The sequence below is a fragment of the Geotrypetes seraphini genome, chromosome 5 (genome assembly GCF_902459505.1).
Source record: "Geotrypetes seraphini chromosome 5, aGeoSer1.1, whole genome shotgun sequence".
In the NCBI taxonomy this organism is placed as follows: Eukaryota; Metazoa; Chordata; class Amphibia; order Gymnophiona; family Dermophiidae; genus Geotrypetes; species Geotrypetes seraphini.
The window spans coordinates 249,726,695-249,749,176 of record NC_047088.1 but is presented as its reverse complement, the minus strand read 5'-3'; the positions used below and the strand labels follow the sequence as shown (position 1 = coordinate 249,749,176).

The window sequence follows — 22,482 nt, the reverse complement described above, 5'->3', positions numbered from 1 at the left end:
TTCTGGCTAATTGGATTCATCTTATTAAACTAAAAACCTATTTGTAAAAGCCTGATCTTTACATCTACAAGCCAAACATCTGCACCGAAGACAATTTAGCATTTTATGGACAGGCAGGGTGCAAGATAAGTAGGTTCCATTAGGCTGAAAGCACAAAATTCATCAGAAAGCACAAAGCTGGAAGCGTGCAAGTTCATTTAAAATAATGTTCCCTTAGTGTTCTTTTAAATTAATCAAACAGCAAACAATGCAAAAAGTTCACGGCTGGAAAGAGACACAACTGAAATCAGTTTAGCTAATCTGAAAAGGCATTCGTGTACCATCTCTGCCACTGATCGATGCTCTCTCCCGTTTATTCTTTATTCGCCTGTGCTCTCGCCGCAATTTCCTACGCACCAGCTTTCTTACCGTGCCCAAACAAGCCTCTTCCAGAGATGTGCGGAGTATAGAACTAGAAGACACGAATGGAAGATGCAGGGCAGGCATAGGGATAATGTCAGGAAATACTTTTTCTCCGAGAGGGTAGAGGATGCCTGAAAAACCCTCCAGGAGAGGTGGTGGAGTCAAAAACAGTGAAATGATTCAAAAATAATAATAATTTTATTTCTTATATACCGCTATACCCTAAGTTCGAAGCGGTTTACAATGAGAGTCGTGCCGAGAGATAAGTACAGTGTTAACAGAAGGAGACATATGTTTACAACAAGATACATATGTTTGGAACAAAATATAAGCTACAAGCTTTGGAACCAGGAATTTGAGATACATAAGCTTTGGAACAGATACATTGGCTTGGAACAGGGTACATCTGGAAGGGGCAGTTTGTAAGAAGATACGGCAATGAAAATACAACTATTGGGGCAGCTTGCAAGAGGGTACAGGCAATGAGAATACCGGAGTTAGCAATATGAGGCGAGATGTTTTGGGTCAAGTTACAGAACAAAGGGTTTAGAACAGGTACAAGAGATCAAAGCTGATTACAGGAAGATAATTACAATGTGGATAAGATACAGGATATTACAGTGTGCATAAGATATTAATAATAATAATAATAATAATAATAATAACAACAGTTTATATACCGCAGTACCGTGAAGTTCTATGCGGTTTACAATAAATTAGAAAGATTTTACAAATTGAATAGAACATTCATAGTTAGAGATTAGTGGTTAACAGTTTACAAGATCAGATTTGGGGGTGGGATTGTGATGGGGTCTATTGTTCAGATTCGTTACCTAGGTATTTCAAGAACAGGTATGTTTTTAGGTGTTTCCTAAATTCACCATAGTTGTTTGTGTGTGAAATTAGTTTTTCCAGGTCTTTGCCCCATAAGGCTGCTTGATACGATAGAAGTTGTTGATGATGTCTCTTAAATTTGCATCCTCTAGCCGGTGGGGAAACGAACTTCAGGTGTGTTCTTCTCTTATGTCTATTGGTTGAGAAGGAGAAGAGGTCAGTTATATCTTTAGGGGCTAGACCAGATAGTACCTTGAAGCAGAGACATCCCAGCTTGAACTTCGCACGTGCCTCCATTGGCAGCCAGTGCAGGAGTTGGTAGGAAGGGGTTATGTGATCGGACTTCTTCAACCCAAAGATCAACCTGACTGCTGCATTTTGTATCAGTTGTAGTCTCTGCATTTGCTTCCGGGAGATTGCCAGATGGGCAATGTTACAATAATCAAGGTGGCTTAATATTAGGGATTGTACCAGAATTCTGAATGCTGAAGTGTCGAAGTATGATCTAATGGACCTAAGTTTCCAGAGAGTAAAAAACCCCTTTCTGACTAGGGAGTCCACATTGTCTTTCATGGTTAGACCTTGGTCCAGTATTACCCCCAGGACCTTCATTGTAGGTTGAATAGGGTAGTTGAGATTGTTAATGTGTAGTGGTGTTGTAGTGACAGGTGGGTGTGGCGAGGCTATAAAGAATTTAGTTTTATCTGAATTAAGCTTCAGTCTGAATTCTGTGGTCCATTGTTCCATCAGGTTTAGCGCTTCTGTTGCCGTGGGGGTGATTTCGGAGGGAGAAGTATTGAATGGGATAATGATTGTAAAGTCATCCGCATAACTGAATAATTTTATACCCCGCTGGGCCAGCTGCATGCCTAGTGATGATATATACACGTTGAAGAGTAGTGGGGATAATGGAGACCCCTGTGGAACGCCTGATGGGTTTCTCCATGTTTTAGAGAGGTTGCAGTTGAAACGTACTTGATAGGTGCGGGTCGTAAGGAATCCTCGGAACCAGTCAAATACCACACCTCTGATGCCGATTGCGTCTAAACATTGTAACAATTTCTCATGATCCACCAAGTCGAAGGCCGAGCTCATGTCAAATTGCATGATTAAGGCATTATGGCCCTTGCTGAATAAGTTGCGTAAGTATTCTAGGGTCGCTGCAATTACCGTCTCGGTGCTAAACAGAGGTCTGAAGCCAGACTGGGTTTCATGTAGTAGAGAGAACTGATCAAGGTAGTCCATCAATTGGGTATGTACTAAACCTTCCATTATTTTTACGAAGAATGGAATGGATGCTACCGGTCTATAGTTGGTTACTGATGTTAGGGATTGTTTATGATTTTTTGGAATTGTGATTATAATGTGACCGTTATTCGTTAGGAATTTTCCATTTTTGAACTTATTGGTCAGATAACTCCACAGTGTTAGTTTAAAGTCTAATGGGGCTGCTTTCATAATGTCAGGGGGACAGGGATCTAGAATGCAGTGTGATTTAGTATACTTGTTATAGAGTTTTATGAAGTTATTCCATTCTAGATCCTGAAAGGAGTTCCAAAACATATCCACTGGTATTTCATTTTCATGTATGTTGGCTATTTGATGTGCATGTATATTGTTTGTTGGACAATTGTTCCTTAGGTTCATAATTTTTGAGTCAACGTGTTGTGCTAGATCGTCTGCTGATGGAAGTTTCGTGTCGTGCATGGATTGATTGTGACGTGTGGTATCAAAATAAATTTGTAACCAAGTTGAACAGTTCTTTAGTGTTGACTCCTTTTGAACTCATATTGGATGTATGAATTTTAGATGAGTAGAATGCTTTTCGTTTTTCTTTTATCAATTGTTTGTAGTACTTTGGGGGATGTTTACAATAAGATACTGGATATTGCAATGTGGACAGGTACAAGAGATGTTTACAATAAGATACAGGATATTACAAAGTGAACAAGATACAAGAGATCAACGCTGTTTACAGGAAGAAATGTGAGGGATAAGCACAAGGGATGCCCAAATGGTATGACTGTGGGATGCTTGCTATATGCTTGTTGTGACTTGAGGCTGGGTGTTTGGGGGTTTGTATGTGTTTTCTTGGGGTTTTTTGATATTTCAAAATGTCAATTGTGTTGGGCTTCCAGCCAGCAAGTCTCTGTACTGTGATTCATCTGTTATCATGGTTCTCGAATGTTGATTCCCCTGATTGAACTCTTTCTCCATGTTTCCCCTCTGGTTGTATGTCCCTTTGCAATTGCCAATAAAGATATAAAAAAAAAAAAAAAAAAGGAAGGTGGTAACAAAACACGGCTATTGAGGTATTATGCTGAACAAGAGTAGCTGGGAATTAAGGCCATTGGCTGGATCGGACTTCAAGGATCTGCGTTCTGCACACGGCTACAAAGAAAGGTGTAGATTAGGACACGAAGGTTGGTGCCAGGTGGAGTTTTAATAGGGTTACCAGATTGTCCAAACAGAAAATCCAAACCCATGGCCCCGCCCCGCTCTGGATGGCCACGCCCTGTTCCACCCCCATCTCCGCCCCATGCCCCGCCGCCTCGACCTGCATGGGCAACGAGCGACGTCAAAGGGCATTCACGCATGTGCTGGTGTGACGCGATGATGTCATACGCATGACGTCACCGCTTTGCGTCCGTGCGTGCGTGAATGCCGTCCCGACGGTGCTCGTTACCAGAAGCTTTTGAAAACCCGGACAAAGTGCCAGGTTCTGAAAAGCCATCTGGTTACCCTGTTTTGCAGTCTGTGTCCTGCAAATGGAAAAAAAAGGTCTGTATAGATCAGAGGATCTAAGGCCAGTGCCAGACAGATTTCTATGGTCTGTGTCCCGTAAATGACAAAAGACAGCTAATAGTCATACTGGGTCAGATCTATGGTCCATCTAACCCACTTTCCTGTTTCCACAGTGGCCAATCCAGGTCACAAGTCCCTGGCAAAATTCCAAATAATAGCAACATTCCATGCTACCAATCCAGGGCAAACAGTGGCTTTCCCCATGTATGCCTCACTAGTAGAGTATGGGCTAGATTCCCTTTACGACCCCGACCCGATTCACTAACCTTCTGGCCTCACCCGATCTGATACACGCATGCAAATTAGGGAAATGGCATGCAAATCTAGCAATTCACCAACATTTTTCAGGCACACCGACTGGGCTGGCCGATCACAAAAGAAGCAACTGCTGGGGACCAGTCGCTCAAGCCCTTTCCAGCTGCCCTGCCTTCTGCCACCCTACTCTGTGCCCTGTCAGCCCCGATCTCTTGCTGCCCCAATCTGCCTCCCGTTGCGCTGATCTGCCTGCCCCGCAGTGCTAGCCCGTGGTTTTATCCCATGGGCTTCTAGCGGGTTAAAACCACGGGCAAAATAAAAAAGCCGGCTCAGAGGTCCAGTAAAAAGTTAAAAAAAAGATGGCGGTTCTGACGGGCATGCGCAGACCATCTACAGATGATCTGCGCATGTGCGCGGATCGCACAACAGCGATCCGTGCAGGCAGATGGGGGCGTTCCTCCGATCTGCATATGTTTCTTTCCTAAATTCGTTGGACCTGCCTGGATCGGGCCAGATCAGGCAGGTTAGTGAATCTGGACCTATGAAATTTTCCAATGTAGTCTTACAAGAGAAGTTCCTTCCATCCCCTTTATCATCTTAGTCGCTCTTCTTTGAACTTTTTCTAATTCCGTTATACTGTATCTTTTTTTTCAGATATGGTGATCAGAACTCTTCTCGTATGAGGAAAGACTAAAATGGTTAGGGCTCTTCAGCTTGGAAAAGAGACGGCTGAGGGGAGATATGATTGAAGTCCACAAAATCCGGAGTGGAGTAGAACGGGTACAAGTGGATCTATTTTTCACTCCGTCAAAAATTACAAAGACTAGGGGACACTCGAACTTACAGAGAAATACTTTTAAAACCAATAGGAGGAAAAAAATTTCACTCAGAGAATAGTTAAGCTCTGGAACGAGTTGTCAGAGGATGTGGTAAGAAAAGATAGTGTAGCTGGTTTTAAGAAAGATTTGGACAAGTTCCTGGAGGAAAAGTCCATAGGCTGTTATTGAGAAAGACATGGGGGAAGCCACTGCTTGCCCTGGATCAGTAGCATGGAATGTTGCTACTCCTTGGGTTTTGGCCAGGTACTAGTGACCTGGATTGGCCACCATGAGAACATGCTACTGGGCTTGATGGACCATTGGTCTGACCCAGTAAGGCTATTCTTAAGTTCAATATTGAAGGTGAGGTCTCAACATGGAACAATATAGAGGCATTATAATATTCTTGGTCTTATTCAACATCCCTTTCCTAATAATTCCTAGCACCCTGTTTTCTTTCTTTTTTTTTTTTTTTTTTGTTACAGCCACACAATGGGCAGAAGATTTCAGCATAGAATCTACAATGCAATGACATCCAGATCTTTTCCTTGGCTTCTGACACCTAAGATAGACCCTAGCATCCGCTAACTATGATTTGGATTATTCTTCGTGATGTGCTTTTGCATTTGTCCATTTGGCAGGACATTGTCTGACAGAGATGGCAAAACATAGCTAACAAAGCATAGTAAAGTATAATATGACAAACATGGTAAGGTAACATAGTACGATGTGCATTGTATGACAAAACATAGCATGGCAAACATAGTATCCGCTATAATAATTCCCTTAGCGCGCATGTGCATTTCAAAGTTGGTGGGTCTGTGATCTGTGGCTCCGTGCCCGCGCATGCGCAGTGCCTGCCTCGGCTGATTTCCTGATCTCCGATGCCGGCTTTCTGACCCTGTTCCTCTGAAACCAGAGATGGGGGGAGGGAGGAGAAGCGAAGCCGGCAAGCACAGTGTTAGAGCCCCCAGCTAAGGGGAAGTTGCTTCCTGGCTAGGGCGGCACTGAAGGAAGATAGGGCAGGGAGGGAGGCTTCAACTCGCTGCTCCTGCTTTCTTCGGGCCTTCCTCATTGCCGGGTCCTGCTTACACAGAAATAGAAAGTAGGTGGGACCCCGCAGTGACGAAGGACCGAAGCAAGCAAGAGCAGCGAGTTGTGAATGCTGTGCTGCTGATGGCTGTGTGAGACCCGGGAACAGGGGGGAGGAATGAGAAACGCTGCCGATGGCTATGTGAGACCATGGGGGGGAGGGGAGAAATGCTGCCGACAGCTGTGTGAGACCGCGGGAGGAATGCTGCAGCAGCATCCTTTTGGGGAGACAGAGGGAATGAGGGAGAAGGAAAACCAGGGAAGGGGAGGGAGAGAAATGCTGCACAGGGGGGAGGTAAAAGGAAGGGAAAAAGGGCTACTGCTGGACAGGGGGAGCAGGGACGGGGTGCTGCTGGACAGGGGGGAGCAGGGAAGGGGTACTGCTGGACAGGAAGTGCAGGGAAGAGTTCCTACTGGACAGTACCACAAACATTGCAGCAGCCACCACCAGCATTGCCCAGCTGTATACTCTTTGTAATTGGAATCATTAGATGCCAGTTTATTGCTTGGTTCTATATGTGTGTTACGATTGTTTCCGTTGTAACCATTTTCATGTAATTTACTTGAGAAGTGGGATATCAGATGCTGTTAAATAAATAAATGTTAAGGGGAAGAGGGGTGGTCACTTGGCACAGCTGAAAAACATCTTTCTCACAGTTAACAGCAGCCTGTATAAAGGAGGCCCAGTGAGGGTGGTATTTTCCTTGTCACTTGGCCTACCTAAGATGGCTCTGCCTTTGTAGGACACTTCAGTGACTCCCTTATGTGCACTGTAGGAGCCGTCATTCTTCTCACAGCCGACTGAAGAGAACAGAGAGAGCGCGACTCGGTAGCTTCAAACCAATTCTTTATTTATTTGGTTCGTTTTATATAGTAACGTAGTAGATGGCGGCAGATAAAGGCCCGAATGGTCCATCCAGTCTGCCCAATCTGATTCAATTTAATTTTTTTTTTCTTTCTTAGCTATTTCTGGGCAAGAATCCAAAGTTCTGCCCGGTACTGTGCTTAACTACTGAAGTCTCCGTCAATCCCGTCCTCCCTAACGAGCTCAGAACTGCTTACAGGTTGACATGCCTAATGCTTAGAGCAGGGGTCTCCAAGGTCCCTCCTCAAGGGCCGAATCCAGTCAGGTTTTCGGGATTTCCCCAATGAATATGCATTGAAAGCAGTACATGCACATAGATCTCATGCATATTCATTGGGGAAATCCCGAAAACCTGACTGGATTCGGCCCTCGAGGAGGGACTTTGGAGACCCCTGGCTTAGACAAACAGGATACAGTTGTACATTATAGATGGACTCTCTTAGGTAGATATACAGGTAGAGTAGAGTTTAGTATACCATTTGGTTATTCTTAGGTGTTTTCTAAGTTTGCTTACGTGCAGGAGCATAATCAAAAACAACGTTTAAGTCCCCTTTTGGCCTAAGGCCCTTGACGCACAAAGTAGGTAGCAGGGAAATGTCCATTCTCGATAAAAACGTCCAAAATGTGTTTTATTTTTTTTTATATGACCTACTTGAACGTTCAGCAAGTTTAATCGTCCAGACTGCCACCATGTGTATGTTTAGAACACATTCACGACCAAAAAATTGCCCCAAGTCTCAAAGGCCCAAAACAAGACTTTTTAGGTGAAGGAGGGGGCCATTCTTTCACCTAAAAGCACGATTCTCTAACCGGCATCTGTCAAACAACCCTGCTTAGAGAATCGTGGAACCGTCCCGTTCCCCCCTCCCCCGCAACAATCGCAGCATCACAATGCAGATGTAAAGAGCTTTAGCCAATAGGGAGAGGAGGAAATAGTGAGGATGGGGAGACTGGATGGACCGTTTGGCCTTTATCTGCCATCAAGTTACTATGTTTCTATAACCATAAAGTTCTATGACATCACAATGCAGATGTAAAGATCTTTAGCCAATAGGGAGAGGAGGAGACAGTGGATGCTGCGGATGGGCAGACTGGATGGCCTTTATCTGCCATCATGTTTCTATAACCATATATCTTAGGAAGCAACTATATAATTATCTGTGATACATGTGTAGACAAACAAAAATCACAGAATCAATAATCCAAAAATGAAATACACATATATAAATATATAAAGGTATTTATATAAAGGTATTTAAAGGTATAAAGGTATTTATATATAAAGGCAATGTTGAAGTGAGATAAACCAAACATAGGCTGCCATCAGACCATCATCATCACACTAATGATGTCTTACCGCCCCTCTCATTAGATATTATAAACACAGCAGAAAATCAAAAATTTATCTGCTCGCTGTGGCTGGTGTAGTGCTGGTCACGTAACCGGCAGACTCATGTGCGAAAATGCCAGCGCAGACATTTAAAAACTCCTGAAGCCCTGAAACACAAATATCAGGCGATCGGCGGCCCCTTTTTAGACGTCCGACGATATCAGTGCCCTACCGAGAATCTGAGCCCGAGTGCTCATTCTGTCCTGCCAGAACCACGTTTTTGTAGGGCTACCAGACATCCGGGAAAACCTGGACATGTCTGCTTTTTAGAGGATTGTCCGGGTTCCCAGACAGACTTTCCAAAACCCGGCAGTTTGTCTGGATTTTAGAAAGCCCCAATAAGCTCTGGCCGCATCTGGAGGGCCTCCGAGTACATGTGATGATGTCACACACATCTACATGTGCCAGAAGCCCTCCAGACACGACCGGAGCTCGCTGAGGACGAAGACAAGCATTTGAGGAGGCAGGGTTGAGACAGAATGAGGTGGGACTTGAGGCAGAACTGGGTAGGTCTGGAGGTGGAGCACGATGAGGTGGAATGGGACGGGGCTATGCATCCGGGTTTGTGAGGCTCCAAATATGGTAGCCCTAGTTTAGCGATTCTGCTTCCAAATCATTGTTGACTGAACATGGTTTGACCAGACGAATTGCACCCACGAGTGCTCAGGGAGCTGTGCGATGTCCTGGCGGAACCGTTAACCATGCTCTTCAATCTCTCCCTAAGTATGGGAAGAGTCCCCCTGGACTGGAAGACAGCTAACGTCGTTCCTCTGCACAAAAAGGGTTGCAGAGCGGAGGCTGCGAATTACAGACCAGTGAGTCTCACATCAATAGTGTGTAAACTCATGGAAACATTACTTAAATGCAAATTAGATACGATTTTGGATGAGGGGAATCTAAGGGATCCTAGTCAACATGGATTCACTAAGGGTAGGTCATGCCAATCCAATCTTATCAGCTTCTTTGATTGGGTAACAGGAAAGCTAGACTCGGGAGAGTCTCTAGACATAGTGTACTTGGATTTCAGTAAGGCTTTCGACAGCGTCCCACACCGTAGACTATTAAACAAGATGAAATCGATGGGGTTAGGTGAGACACTAATTGCATGGGTCAATGATTGGCTAAGTGGAAGACGTCAGAGGGTGATGGTCAACGGCACCCTCTCTGAGACATCGGAGGTGACCAGCGGAGTGCCACAGGGCTCGGTCCTGGGTCCACTCCTTTTTAACATATTCATAAGAGACTTGACCCAAGGGCTTCAGGGTAAAGTAACTATTCGCTGATGACGCCAAACTATGTAATATAGTAAGTGAAAGCAATCTGCAGGATAGTATGACGCAGGATCTGCTTACGTTGGAAAACTGGTCCTCGACATGGCAGCTGGGCTTCAACGCTAAGAAATGTAAGGTTATGCATCTCGGTAGCAGAAATCCATGCAAACCTTACACCTTAAATGGAGAAACACTAGCTAGGACTTCAGAAGAAAGGGACTTGGGAGTAATCATCAGTGCAGACATGAAGGCCGCCAAACAAGTAGAGAAGGCCTCATCCAAAGCAAGGCAACAGAAGCTTCGTTAGCCGCAAATCTGAAGTCATAATGCCACTGTACAGAACCATGGTGAGACCTCATCTGGAGTACTGTGTACAATTCTGGAGGCCACATTACCGTAAAGACGTGCTTAGAGTTGAGTCGGTTCAGCGGATGGCCACTAGGATGATCTCGGGGCTCAAGGGTCTCTCGTACGAAGAAAGACTAAACAAATTGCAGCTCTACACTCTAGAGGAGTGCAGGGAGAGGGGGGACATGATTGAGACATTTAAATACATCATGGGACGTGTCGAAGTGGAAGAAGACATCTTCTTTCTCAAGGGACCCTCGGTCACAAGGGGGCATCCGTTCAAACTCAGAGGAGGGAAATTCAATAGTGACATAAGGAAGTATTTCTTCACAGAAAGGGTTGTAGATCACTGGAACAAGCTTCCAGAGCAGGTGATCAAGGCCACCAGCGCTATTGACTTTAAGAATAAATGGGATGCCCTAGTAGGATCCTTACGAGAGTCGAGTTAAGGAACTAGGTCATTAGTACTCAGACTTAATGGGGTGGGTCAGTAGAGTGGGCAGACTTGATGGGCTATAGCCCTTTTCTGCCGTCATGTTTCTATGTTTCTAATACATAGGGGTCCTTTCATCAAGGCGCGGTAGGGGTTGAACGCACGGAATATTGCGCATTAAACCGCCTGCCGCGCTAGTCGCTAACACCTCCATTGGCCAGGCATTAGTTTTTTTGCTTTCCGCGGGGGTTAGCGCGTGATGAAATGTCCGACACGCTAAACCCGCTAGCGTGGCTTGATAAAAAAGGAGCCCATGTCAGCTTTGCACACCACCTTTACAGTGTGCTGTCCAAAAACATAAAAACGAAGTGATTTTAACCATTCTGCTAAGCTATGTATGTGGTACAAGGCCAAATAATACACACACAAGTGTCTTACAGACATTTTAGCTGGGTGGGACAAAAGGAGGGTTGAAGGCAATTTCAGAAACCGGTATTTTAGAAAGAAATTGTTATAAGAAATAGTCAATCATTTTTCAAGATTATACTGGTCTCTATTTCGGTCAGAATTCCTGGGTCACAAATGACTGATCATTTGTGGATATCTAGAAGGAAGCTTTTGTTCTCACACTGGAAAAAAAGATAAGCCAGCTTGGCAAACGAGGGGGTAAGGGGCGTGTGGATATATTTGACTCTGTCCAGTGAGAATTTTACTTCTGTGCAAAACATTAACAAGCCCAAAAACAGTAATGTTTCAGAATTCCTATGGATAGTTTCAAGTTTCAAGTTTATTGGAGTTTTAATATACCGACTATCAAGCTAATATCTAGCTGGTTTACATAAAATTTTAAAAAGAAAGAAAGAAAAAAAAAAAAAAGAAATTTAAAGAGGTACAAGTAATATAAAATATTAAATAAATTAGAGTGTGTAGTGAACATTCAAGACTTTAACATAACAGACTAGATAGTGGGGGCAAAAGGGGAAAGGGTGGGTAAAGTTACATTGTAGAGAGAAAAAGGAGATAGAGGGGTTGGGGTTATAACATATAGGGTGGGGAAAAATGAATGTGATGTAGTATGAAATTAAAGAGAAGTTTAGACTGAAGAAAATGCGTCATGAAATAGGAATGTTTTTAAGCTTTTCTTGAATTTATCGAGATTTTGTTCTTCTCGGAGTGGTTGTGGGAGAGAGTTCCAAAGTGTGGGGGCAGATACCGCAAAATTTATTTTTCGTGTGTAGTAAAATTCTTTTATAGAAGGAATTAGTAGGAAATTTTGATTTGTAGATCTAAGAGTTCGAGAGGAGTACTGAGGAATGAGAAGTTTGTGAAGAAATAATGGTAAGTGTGAAGATTTTATTTTAAATGTCAGTAGAATAATTTTGTATGTGATACGATGTGTCACAGGAAGCCAGTGAGCATCTTTCAAAGCTGGTGTGACATGATCATATTTGCCTAGGTTGTAGATAAGTTTTATAGCCGAGTTTTGGATTAATTGAAGGCGTCAAATTTCTTTTTGTGGTAATCCGTTGAAGAGGGAGTTACAGTAGTCTAAATGAGAAATAATCAATGAATGAACAAGAGTTTTGATAGATTCAGTTTCTAAAATTAAGGTTAATGAGCGTATTAAGCGGAGTTTATAGAAACAAGTTTTTACGACTGAACTTATATGGTCGTGGAATGATAAACTGATCTCCAAGCTAAAACAGCTTACAGTTCAGTTTAGAGGTGGGTTGTTGTTTTGGTTTTTTGTTTTTTTTTACATCCTGGCTGCAAAGAACGGTGCTTCCTTTCTACACCACATCACTTCTGGCATTTAAAGGCCTCAACACCAGAGTTGAATATTTTATCAGGAAAAGTATCAGTGTAAGGCCTGGTCATTAGGGACTTCACTGGCTATCAGACTTCAATAGTCAGAGCACTGCTTGTTTATTTTATGCAACTAGAATTTCTTCTTTAAAGTAATAAAGAACATAAGAACTGCCGCTGCTGGGTCAGACCAGTGGTCCATCGTGCCCAGCAGTCCGCTCCCGCGGCGCTGCTGGGTCAGACCAGTGGTCCATCGTGCCCAGCAGTCCGCTCCCGCGGCGGCCCTTAGGTCAAAGACCAGTGCCCTAACTGAAACTAGCGTACGTTCTGGTTCAGAATGAACTTGTCTAACTTTGTAGAACACACAGAAATAGACGGATAGGTTTTCGGCTAAAAATTGGCCACGATCTAGCCTCCTATTAGGTGCTTAAATTTAGGCCTATCCGTGCAGCTGGGTTCAGCAGCAAAATATAACCAGTAAGTTCAGAAAAAAAAAAAAAAAAAACATAGGGTTACCAGATTTCTTAATGAAAAAATGAGGGCATATGGCCCCGCCCTGTTCTGCCCAGCCCCGCCTCCACACAAACCTCGTCTCTTCTTCTCCGAATCTGGGCCGCGTCTGGAGAGCCTCAGAGCAAACATAGATGCGACGCGATGACATCACACGCCTGCGTTCACGCACACTATATCATCATGCCGCATCTGTGCATGCTCAGAAGTCCTCCAGATGCGGCCTCGAGCTCAAGGCCTTCCAAAATCCAGACAAACCGCTGGGTTTTGGAAATCCATCCGGACAACCCGGACAGTCCGCTAAAAAGAGGACATGTCCGGGTCTTCCTGGATATCTGGTAACCCTAGAGAAAACACTACCCAGCTATCTCCCGCTGAATATCCCGTTTGGCAGATTGGCCGGTAACTGACTTTGTTGCAAGCCATGGTCGGTTACTGCCAATATTCAATTGCATGCTGGTTAAGTTCAGCAGCCAGATAGGCCTGCCTAAAAAGCAAGTCTCTCTTTGGCCACTAGGAATTAGCCAGCCAGCTGCCGGACATCAGCTTAGCTGGCTACGTCTTAAACGGCCAAAAATCCCCACGGAAATTCAATGCCCGTTGCCAGATACAGAGCCGGCACTGAATTTCTGGGTTTGCTGCCGACCATGGGAGATAGCCAGCTTTCTCCGATGGTCTGAATATTGGACCCAAGATCACTTCTGGAACTGCCTATTTCTTGCCTGGCTAGGGGCCCTTTTACTAACAGGGGTTAAGCACTTAGATTTCAAAATGAGTGCCAAAACTTAGGCACCAGAATGATTTGCACCAAGGCTCAGATCCAAAAAAGATGCCTAATGTTAGGCAATTAGATCGGCACACCTAGCCAATCTAGGCACCTATCTTACCACCCCCACCCCCACCCCCACCCCCTTTTCTACTCAGTTGCGGTAGAGATTTCTACCATGGTTGGGCGTGCTAAATGCTTCGACGCTGCTCTGACGCTCATAGAATTCCTATGAGCCTCGGAACAGCGTCAGAGCCTTTCGCGCTCTAGGCTGCAGTAGAAACCTCCACGGCTTAGTAAAACAGGGCCTTAAATATTTAAAAAGCTTAATTGGTGCTGATAACAAGTAATTAGCACCTCATAATTGGCTTAAATTAAATCTAATTGGATGGTAGGCACCTGCCACTTTCAGGTAGAAGCCTAGTCCAAGGCGCCTACCAGAATGTAATAATAATAATAATAACTTTATTCTTATATACCGCCAGTAATCTTGCGACTTCTAGGCGGTTTACAATAAAAGAAACTGTAAATACAATCAAGAGAAGTTTTACATACAGCGAATTAGAGAGTATAGCAGTGTATATCTCGTACAACGACTAAAAGAGTATAGCAATGTACATCTGATAACATTAGTATTGTTAACGTTAGTTTGTGTGTTGCAAGGCCAGGAAGTGCCAAGTTGTTTACACAGAAGTAGAAATATTCCGTAGGTTCATAGAGTATTCATATTTAGTGATTGAGGGGTTGGGGTTAACAGTTTGCAAGTTCAGGTATGTGGTGATGTTACGAGGGGGGGTTGATGTTCCGGTTCGTTACCTAGGTATTTCAAGAATAGGTAAATTTTTAGGTGTTTCCTGAATTCTTCATAGTTGTTTGTGTGCATAATTAATTTTTCTAGGTCTTTACCCCATATGGCTGCTTGATATGATAGCAGTTGTTGATGGTGTCTCTTATATTTGCACCCTCTAGCCGGTGGGGAGACAAATTTCATGTGTGTTTTTCTTTCATGTCTGTTGGTTGGGAATAAGAAGAGGTCTGTAATGTATTTTGGGGCTAGACCATTTAATACCTTGAAGCATAGACATCCTAGCTTGAATTTCATGCGCGCCTCCATCGGCAGCCAGTGTAGGAGTCGGTAGGAGGGGGTTATGTGATCGGACTTCTTCAGCCCGAAGATCATCCTGACTGCTGCATTTTGTATCAGTTGTAGTCTTTGCATTTGCTTCTGGGGGATTGTCAGATGGGTGATGTTGCAATAGTCCAGGAGGTTTAGTATTAGGGATTGTACTAGAATTCTGAAAGCTGAAGAGTGGAAGTACACCTTAATGGCCTTAAGTTTCCAGAGAGTGAAAAACCCTCTTTTGATTAAGGAGTCTATGTGATCTTTCATGGTTAGTCCTTGGTCTAGTATTACTCCTAGAATCTTCATCGTTGGTTGAATGGGGTAGTTTAGATTGTTAATGTGTAATGATATTGTCGTATTCTGTGCGTGTGGCGAGGCTATGAAGAATTTAGTTTTTTCTGAATTGAGCTTCAGTTTGAAATCTGTGGTCCATTGCTCCATCGTGTAGGCCTGGTTAGGGGCAGATTGTGTGTTTGTTTGGCATGTAGTCAGCCACCTGTTTTGGATTTAGAAGTTGGTATTTAGGTTAGGATGTCTACTAACGCCTAAGTCTACTTTATTTGTCGCTAGGTGCGATTCTATAAATGATACCTAACTTAAGATTGACATGCACTATGGTCTGGATGCACTAAACATAATTGCCAATACCAGCTCGTTCGCTGTTGGCCGATTCTCTGGCCGATTGTGGAAGAGCGATCGATGTACCAAAAAGATTGCACGCAAATGATTTACTCGGGAGGTTCGCCATAATCCCCGTCTCCCTCGTCCACAGTTTCACGCCTAATTTTAGGTGCGACTCACACGTGTGGAAAGCTGGCAAAGCGATGCCCGAGCAGCTGAGAGGCAGGGGAAGCCCTGAAAGTAGCCTCTTGCCACTCAGCTGTTTGAGGCAGGAAACCTTTATTTATTTATGTTTTTTAATGGACAGATGTTGTACCTTCTCCTGAACTCTTATTCACATGTACTCGATATCACCACATTGTGACTCTATGTAACCAAAGGCTTTGTAACTTCTTCAAATTTTTATTGTAACTACTTCGATCTCTTTGTATTGTAACTACTTCGCTGACTGTCCAGCACCTCTTGTTGTAAACCGCCTCGAACTATCATGGCTTTGGTGGTATATAAAAATCAAATTATTATTATTATTACATGTGTTACACATGCACAAAATCTGCCCCAAGAGGAGAGGCCTTAGATTCCTCCCCATACATCACATGGTGCACCGAGGAGGGGAAGGCCCATCATTTTCAACTGGCAGGCCTCGTTGCTGGAAGAACCATTCTTTCCTCCAGCTCACAACATTTGCCAAAGGTACCCGGGGGGGGAGGAGGGGGCTCAGGAGAGCATCCGGTGGCAGGAGGGAGTGGGCATCATTTCTGCCCTTTTTCCTTGGGAAGAAGGGAGGAGGGTAGGGGATAGTTTGAGGGGCTCTATTGGCAGGAGGGAGTGGGCATCTCTCCTGTCAATTTTCTCTTGTGGGGTGGGATTGGCATGGCAAGAGGGAGTGGGCATTCCCTCCTGCTAATTTTCATTCATGTGAAGGATTCCCGGTGCTGTGTTTGTCAGGAGTCATCGGGGAGGGCCATTATCGGCAGTGGGGGACTTTTTTTATTTTCTTTGTTTTGATGGGACAGATATTGTGTGTGTGTGTGTAACACACACAAAATATCTGTGCCATTGAAAAGAAATGAAAAAAACAAACAGGCAGGCCTGTCGATAACACATTTACCGTCTAGACCTGTCATTTTTTTTTCTGATAGCTAAAACCTCTGTTTTTGATTTTTTGCATAGCCAAGCGATGTTAGTGCATCAATTGCGTGGCTACTTTGTACGGGATTTTAGCTAATTTGCATGGCCGGATCGGAAAATGGGTGATCGAGGGGAAAAACACCCGGTGAGCCGTTTTCTGCAGCGGCTCGGTAAAAGCCATTGTCGCTAAAGCTGTGAAATGATCGCTGATTTTAGTGCATCTAGCAGAATGTGTCACGTTCCTTGTTGCCATTTACAGAGTTGGGGCCTAAATGCAAATTCTTTAACAGTAGTTCCGAGTGGTACTGCCGTAGAGAATACCACCCTGTGTCCACAGTTTCACGCCTAATTTTAGGTGCGAGTTCATATGCTATGTCAAAGCCTGGTTTAAGTGCTCATGTCTAACTGTTGACAATTAGAAACATAGAGTATGACGGCAGAAGAGGGCCGGCGGCCAAACAAGTCTGCCCACTCAAGAACCCTCCCTCCCTGGAGTACCCATCTTGTATGCCTAACTCTCTTGCACCCCCACCTGTTTGTCCCATCCTAATATTCTGTAACCTGCATGACTAACTCCTAGGCTCACCCTTGACCCACCCATGCCCCGCGCACATCCATGCCCCTAGAAGTTGTACAACTAACCTCAGATGTATATGCAATTGCTAGCTGATGCCTATTAGCAGAAATTAACATAGATTAAAGCCAATAAGTGGAGGTTAATTCCAATTAATAATCAATTATGAACTTTAAGTTGTGCGTGCAACTGACCCAAGTTCTATAAATTGTGCACACAAATTTCCACACCAAGCCTAAATTTGGGTGCACAAGTTTATACAATTTGGAGATTAATACCCAAACATTTTTAAAGCATTTTGCAGTATTTTCCATGTTTACGAGTTCTAACCGTGTATTAGTGATTTTTTAATGAATTTTTCTGTGGCATGGGCAGAAATGGGTAGGTTTAGTGACATGAAAACCTGGACGCACGTCACTGGTTCCGCCCCATTCTGCCTCCAAACTGACTACTGTTTTTTTACTAAATCCTTTAAGACATTTTTTGTCTTTTCTCGTTTCGTTACTAATGAATTTTCCGTTACTCGGACACGGGCATTTTAAACACTGATCTGCAAGAGACCGCAGTGCCATATCCAGGGCCAATCCCAGCACTAGGCATGATTAGGCGATCACCTATAGAAGCAGCTTCTTCGAAGCAGATAACTCAAAGAATTATCAGCGCATAGTATAACCTGCTTTTAAAAAAAAAAAAATAGCATGTTTGCATGATGATCACGATTGTTGAGTTTAGCAAAATCTTGGTGGGGGGGGAGCCTTGGAGGTTAAAGGTTAAGGTGCCGACCACCGTTGCATCACTTGTGATCATATCCCACAGAGAAGTACCACACAGTGCACAAAGGACCTAAGATCCAAAGTAGTCACGTCATCATTTCTTCTTGCAGTGCAAGTGAAACCTGGACAACTGTCTGCACGAAAAAATTCGGAACAACAGTGAACTGGAATGCCAAGCCATGGAAGCACACAAAAGCAGGAGAGCAAATTGTTTTAGCTCTCAACGAAAAGTTGACAGAAAAAAAAAAAAAAAAAAGGAAAGGCGGAGTTACTTACCGCCCAGGCATCACTGGCGTGCCCTTTTCCAGACCAGGCTGGGTGATAATCCTGTGGCAACCTAGAAGAGAGACGGCAAAAAAAAAAAAAGCTCTTAGGATGTATGAACCAGCACAGAGCACACATAATGCAAATTTCAGCAGGACAAAGGGGTGACTTTTAACAAAAAAGTACACAAAAGACGTCTTCTTACTAAATTCCTAAGAGTTCCCCTCTGGACACTGCCCTCAGCTCAAAACAGGCACTTCTTCTAGGACTTATAGTGCAGTCTTGTCAATCATCTGGGAGAAGACGGAAACTGAAAATGCTACCCACGAGGGCCAGCTGCCTCAGCAAGCGACACAAAGATGACTGAACCAGCTCTTTGCGATACACTATTGTAACAGAAGCACACGTGGGCATCTATTAGAGGCGCCTAAGACGACATTGAAACACTCCTAGCAGTTCAAGGCTTTCTTTTTTTATAAATTAGCAGATAAAAGACAAACACTACATGTGCGAGACAGCGCTCCGAGAGAAGTGTTTGCAGAAGTCAGCAGTTACGTTCTGACACATTTGCTTGGCTTTATGCTTAGTCAAATTAATTAAAATCAGTAAATACGAAGCGGAAAGGTGCCTGCTTTCCAAAGAGTGAATGCCCTTCTCTGGCAGAGCACTTACTACTAGCAGTAACACCTTCCTTGATAAATTTATGACAGCGTAGCGTAATAACAAAAATATACTACACAGCTAAACATTCCGGTAATTTCACCGATTGGTATCAAAGCAGATGAGGCAGTTGAATAGATGCAGCTGAAGGATCAATGCGACGTTGCCGCGGTAAACGCACCGAAGCCCACAGGAATTGAATGGGCTTCCGTGCTTTTTAAAGTGGCAGCATCGCTACCGCGGCTTAGTAAAAGGGGCCCTAAGTGTCAGCAGGGCAGGATTAACCAGTAGGCCAAGTAGGCACGTGCCTAGGGCCCGAAATGGTCAGGGGGGCCCAATGAAGGAGGGCATCAATATTGTTTTTTCCAAATGGTGATGGGCACCTCCAGCATCGATCAGCAACGCAGCTTCCCCCCCTCCCCCCCATCGACAGAAAGTAAGACAAGCAAACAACGTGAGTAAGAAAGGCAACGGGAACTGTAATTTTGCAAGCGGTGCTGCTTGCCCAAAGCTTCCCTCTGATGCAGTTTCCTGTTTCCACCTGGACGCATAGTGGGGTGGGGCGGGGCGGGGCAGGGAGCCCAGTGTCCCTCGACAAATTAATCCTGCCCCGAGTGTCAGCGCACAAATCGAATGCAAGCTTATTGAATTGTCCCCCAAGTGCACTGCTCTAGCAACAAGATATGCAACATTCAAGCCAAGAACTTTTATTCCACAAGCTGATGCTTGGTTTTGCAGGTCTACATTACTATATTTAAATTCTACTCGTTCCTGGGAAGCATTCGAGGCCTGCTGACTTTCCGAGTGCCTGGCACAGAATAGAAAACACAGCCACAAGGCTTATCTTAGGGATGCTTTTTTGTGAGCTTATCACTTCAGCTTGGATATCTTTACACGGGCTTCTAGCAGGTGCCCAGATGAAGTTTAAAGTACTGTCAAATTTTGAAGATTTTACACCTTCGTTCTCTTAGGCTTCCGCGACTGGCATCATGATTGTAGCAGTTTTCCGAGTGTTGCCACGGCTGAGTAGAAAGAACCAACGTTTCACTGTGGCTTTTTTTTCAGGGCAGTCTGTGGGTCATGAAATTTGAATTTTTTGGGCAGGAAAGTTTGTTGAGCTGATCTCATTGAGAACAGGAAAGACTGTTGGTCATGAATTTGAATTTTGGCGGGAAAGTTCGTTGAAGAAAGCCACAGTATGATGGCTGAAACGTCGGCTCTTTCCACTCAGATGCGGCAAGACCCGGAAAACTGCTGCAATCATTTTACACCTTGCTTACCTATTCTAACATCCCTCTAGAAATCTTTGTTGTAAGGACTGGAGTCTCATTAGATAACATTTCCACTGTAACCCTAATGAACTATATAGCTTTCATATTCCTTCATTATGTAAGATTGTATTGCTGTCTTTGATTGTAACCTCTTCGCTGATTGTCCAGCGCTTCTTGCTGTAAACCGCCTTGAACTTCTATGGTTTTGGTGGTATATAAGAATAAAATTATTATTATTATTAATTTGTGCACTTTACACAAAGAATCACAAAGTATTGTTATGCAAGAGGTAGCATGACCCTAATATTCAGAATCTGCATTTTGGGACCCATGATTTGGAGAGACCTTTGACCAATCCTACTTTCACTGTTTGTTACACATAGAAATTCATCATTCTCCGTCATGGCACCAGTTTTATGGAATTCCCTCCCTCTTTATCTCAGAACAGAAACTTCATTCTTAAGATTCAATTCCAGCTTAAAGCTTGTTACTTCTTGACAAGCCGTTAGTGCATAGCTCGTTTTTTCATCCAATGATTTAATTTACAGTAATCCCTTTCTCATTCTCTTGCAGGTGGTGGAGAAGTGACAGAGTTAAAAAAAAAAGCATGGGATGAATACAGAAAATGCTTGAGTGCCTGAATAAACTCATGTAAACCATTCTGAGCTCTCCTGGAAGAACAGTATAGAAAATCGAATAAATAAATAAGGATCTCAAAACAGAAAATAATGGGTATATATTGAAGAACTAAGGCCAATACTGGGCAGACTTGCACGGCCTGTGTCCCGTATGTGGCCATTCATTTGAGGATGGGCTGGGGAGGGCTTAGAACATAAGAACATAAGCAGTGCCTCTGCCGGGTCAGACCACAGGTCCATCCCGCCCAGCAGTCCGCTCCCGCGGCGGCCCGAACAGGTCACGGCCTGTCTGAGTCACCAGAAGGGGCCCCCTTGCCACCTTGGTTTCCCATTGAGTCTTATCTTCCCATCGAAGTCTTAACCCTCTGGTCTTGCACATGCACGATCTGGTTGGGTTTCTATACTTATTACCTGGTTAGCTTTCTATACTTGTGTTACATCCCAGCTCCTCCCTCAGTATCCCACGATCCCTTTATCCCTCAGGAATCCGTCCAATCCCTGTTTGAATCCCTGTACCGTACTCTGCCTGATCACTTCCTCCGGTAGCGCATTCCAAGTGTCCACGACCCTTTGGGTGAAAAAAAACTTCCTTGCGTTTGTTTTGAACCTATCTCCCTTCAGTTTCTCCGAATGCCCCCTCGTACCTGTTGTCCCCTTCAGCCTGAAGAATCTGTCCCTATCCTTCGACGGCTGGGATGGTTTAGATGGGCTGAAGTGAGCTTTGGTGGAGACTGCCAGTAGGTAGAACCTAAGCACAGCTTGGGTTTCTGGCCCAGAAATATCTAAGATACAGGACCATTTCAATTAAAATGTTACTTTATAGAGCGTGTGCGGTTGGGCAGACTGGATGGACCATTTGGGTCTGTAGTAAAAACGAGTTTGTTCAATCGATTTGTAAACTAAGAATCTATACAGCTCTGCTAAGATCTATATAGCTTTCCAATTCTTTCATCATGTAAGATCGTACTGTTAACTTTGATTGTAACCTCTTCGCCGATTGTCCAGCGCTTCTTGCTGTAAACCGCCTCGAACTTGCATGGCTTTGGCAGTATAAGAATAAAATTATTATTATTATTTATCTGCCATCATTTACTATGTTACACGATTTCCCATTTCCTTATGTTTTTACCATCCCCCCCAGGATGGAATTATTGTAACCAACCCTTACGTATTATCCATATGTTCCAGTCTGTTTTATGTTGTCCACGTCAATGCCTCACTTATTTATTCTTATTTCCCCTCTGGTTATATCTTTTTATTTTAACTGCTTAGATTTTAAATTTTATTTTTATAGCTGCAGTATATCAAATAAAATTAAACTATTTATTTATTTCAATTATTTATACCACTTATATCCTAAGTGGTTTTACATTCAGGTACTTTATCATATTTCCCTATCTGTCCCGGTGGGTTCAAACTCTATCTAGTGCAGTGTTTTTCAACCGCTGTTCCGCGGCACACTAGTGTGCCGCGAGATGTTGCCTGGTGTGCCGCAGGGCCGCCGGGCCCGGAGCTGACAGGGGGCCCGAGGCAGGGGCGCCAGTAGCTCGCCAAGGCAAAGTGAGTCGATCACCCAGGACTCACTTTGTCTTGGCGATCTAATCTATCGAGCCGATAAGTCTTCTTCTCCCCGACGTCAATTCTACAGTCGGAGAGGAAGTTCGGGCCAGCCAATCGCTGCCTGGCTGGGCGGAACTTTCTCTCCGATTGCAGAATTGACGTCAGGGAGAGCATGCGTCGGCGTCGGCTTTGGGGCCTGCTATCCATTGGTGGGTTCTGTTCCCCGATGGCAGCGGCAGTGGCAGTGGCTTGGGGAACGGCAGGGAGAAAGA

The 22,482-nt window shown here is 44.1% G+C and overlaps 1 protein-coding gene across 4 annotated transcripts in view; it reads right to left on the bottom strand.

The window, feature by feature from the left end:
- The window catches only part of SEMA5B (semaphorin 5B), a 653,562-nt gene that overhangs the window by 479,908 nt on the left and 151,172 nt on the right, over window positions 1-22,482 (bottom strand). For 3 of the 4 annotated variants that reach the window (XM_033946987.1, XM_033946985.1, XM_033946984.1), the window contains exon 2: window positions 18,094-18,154. The exons of the other annotated variant lie outside the window; for it this stretch is intronic. The gene's annotated coding sequence lies outside the window, so the exon portion shown is untranslated. The remainder of the gene's footprint in view (window positions 1-18,093; window positions 18,155-22,482) is intronic. 4 annotated transcript variants of the gene reach the window in all.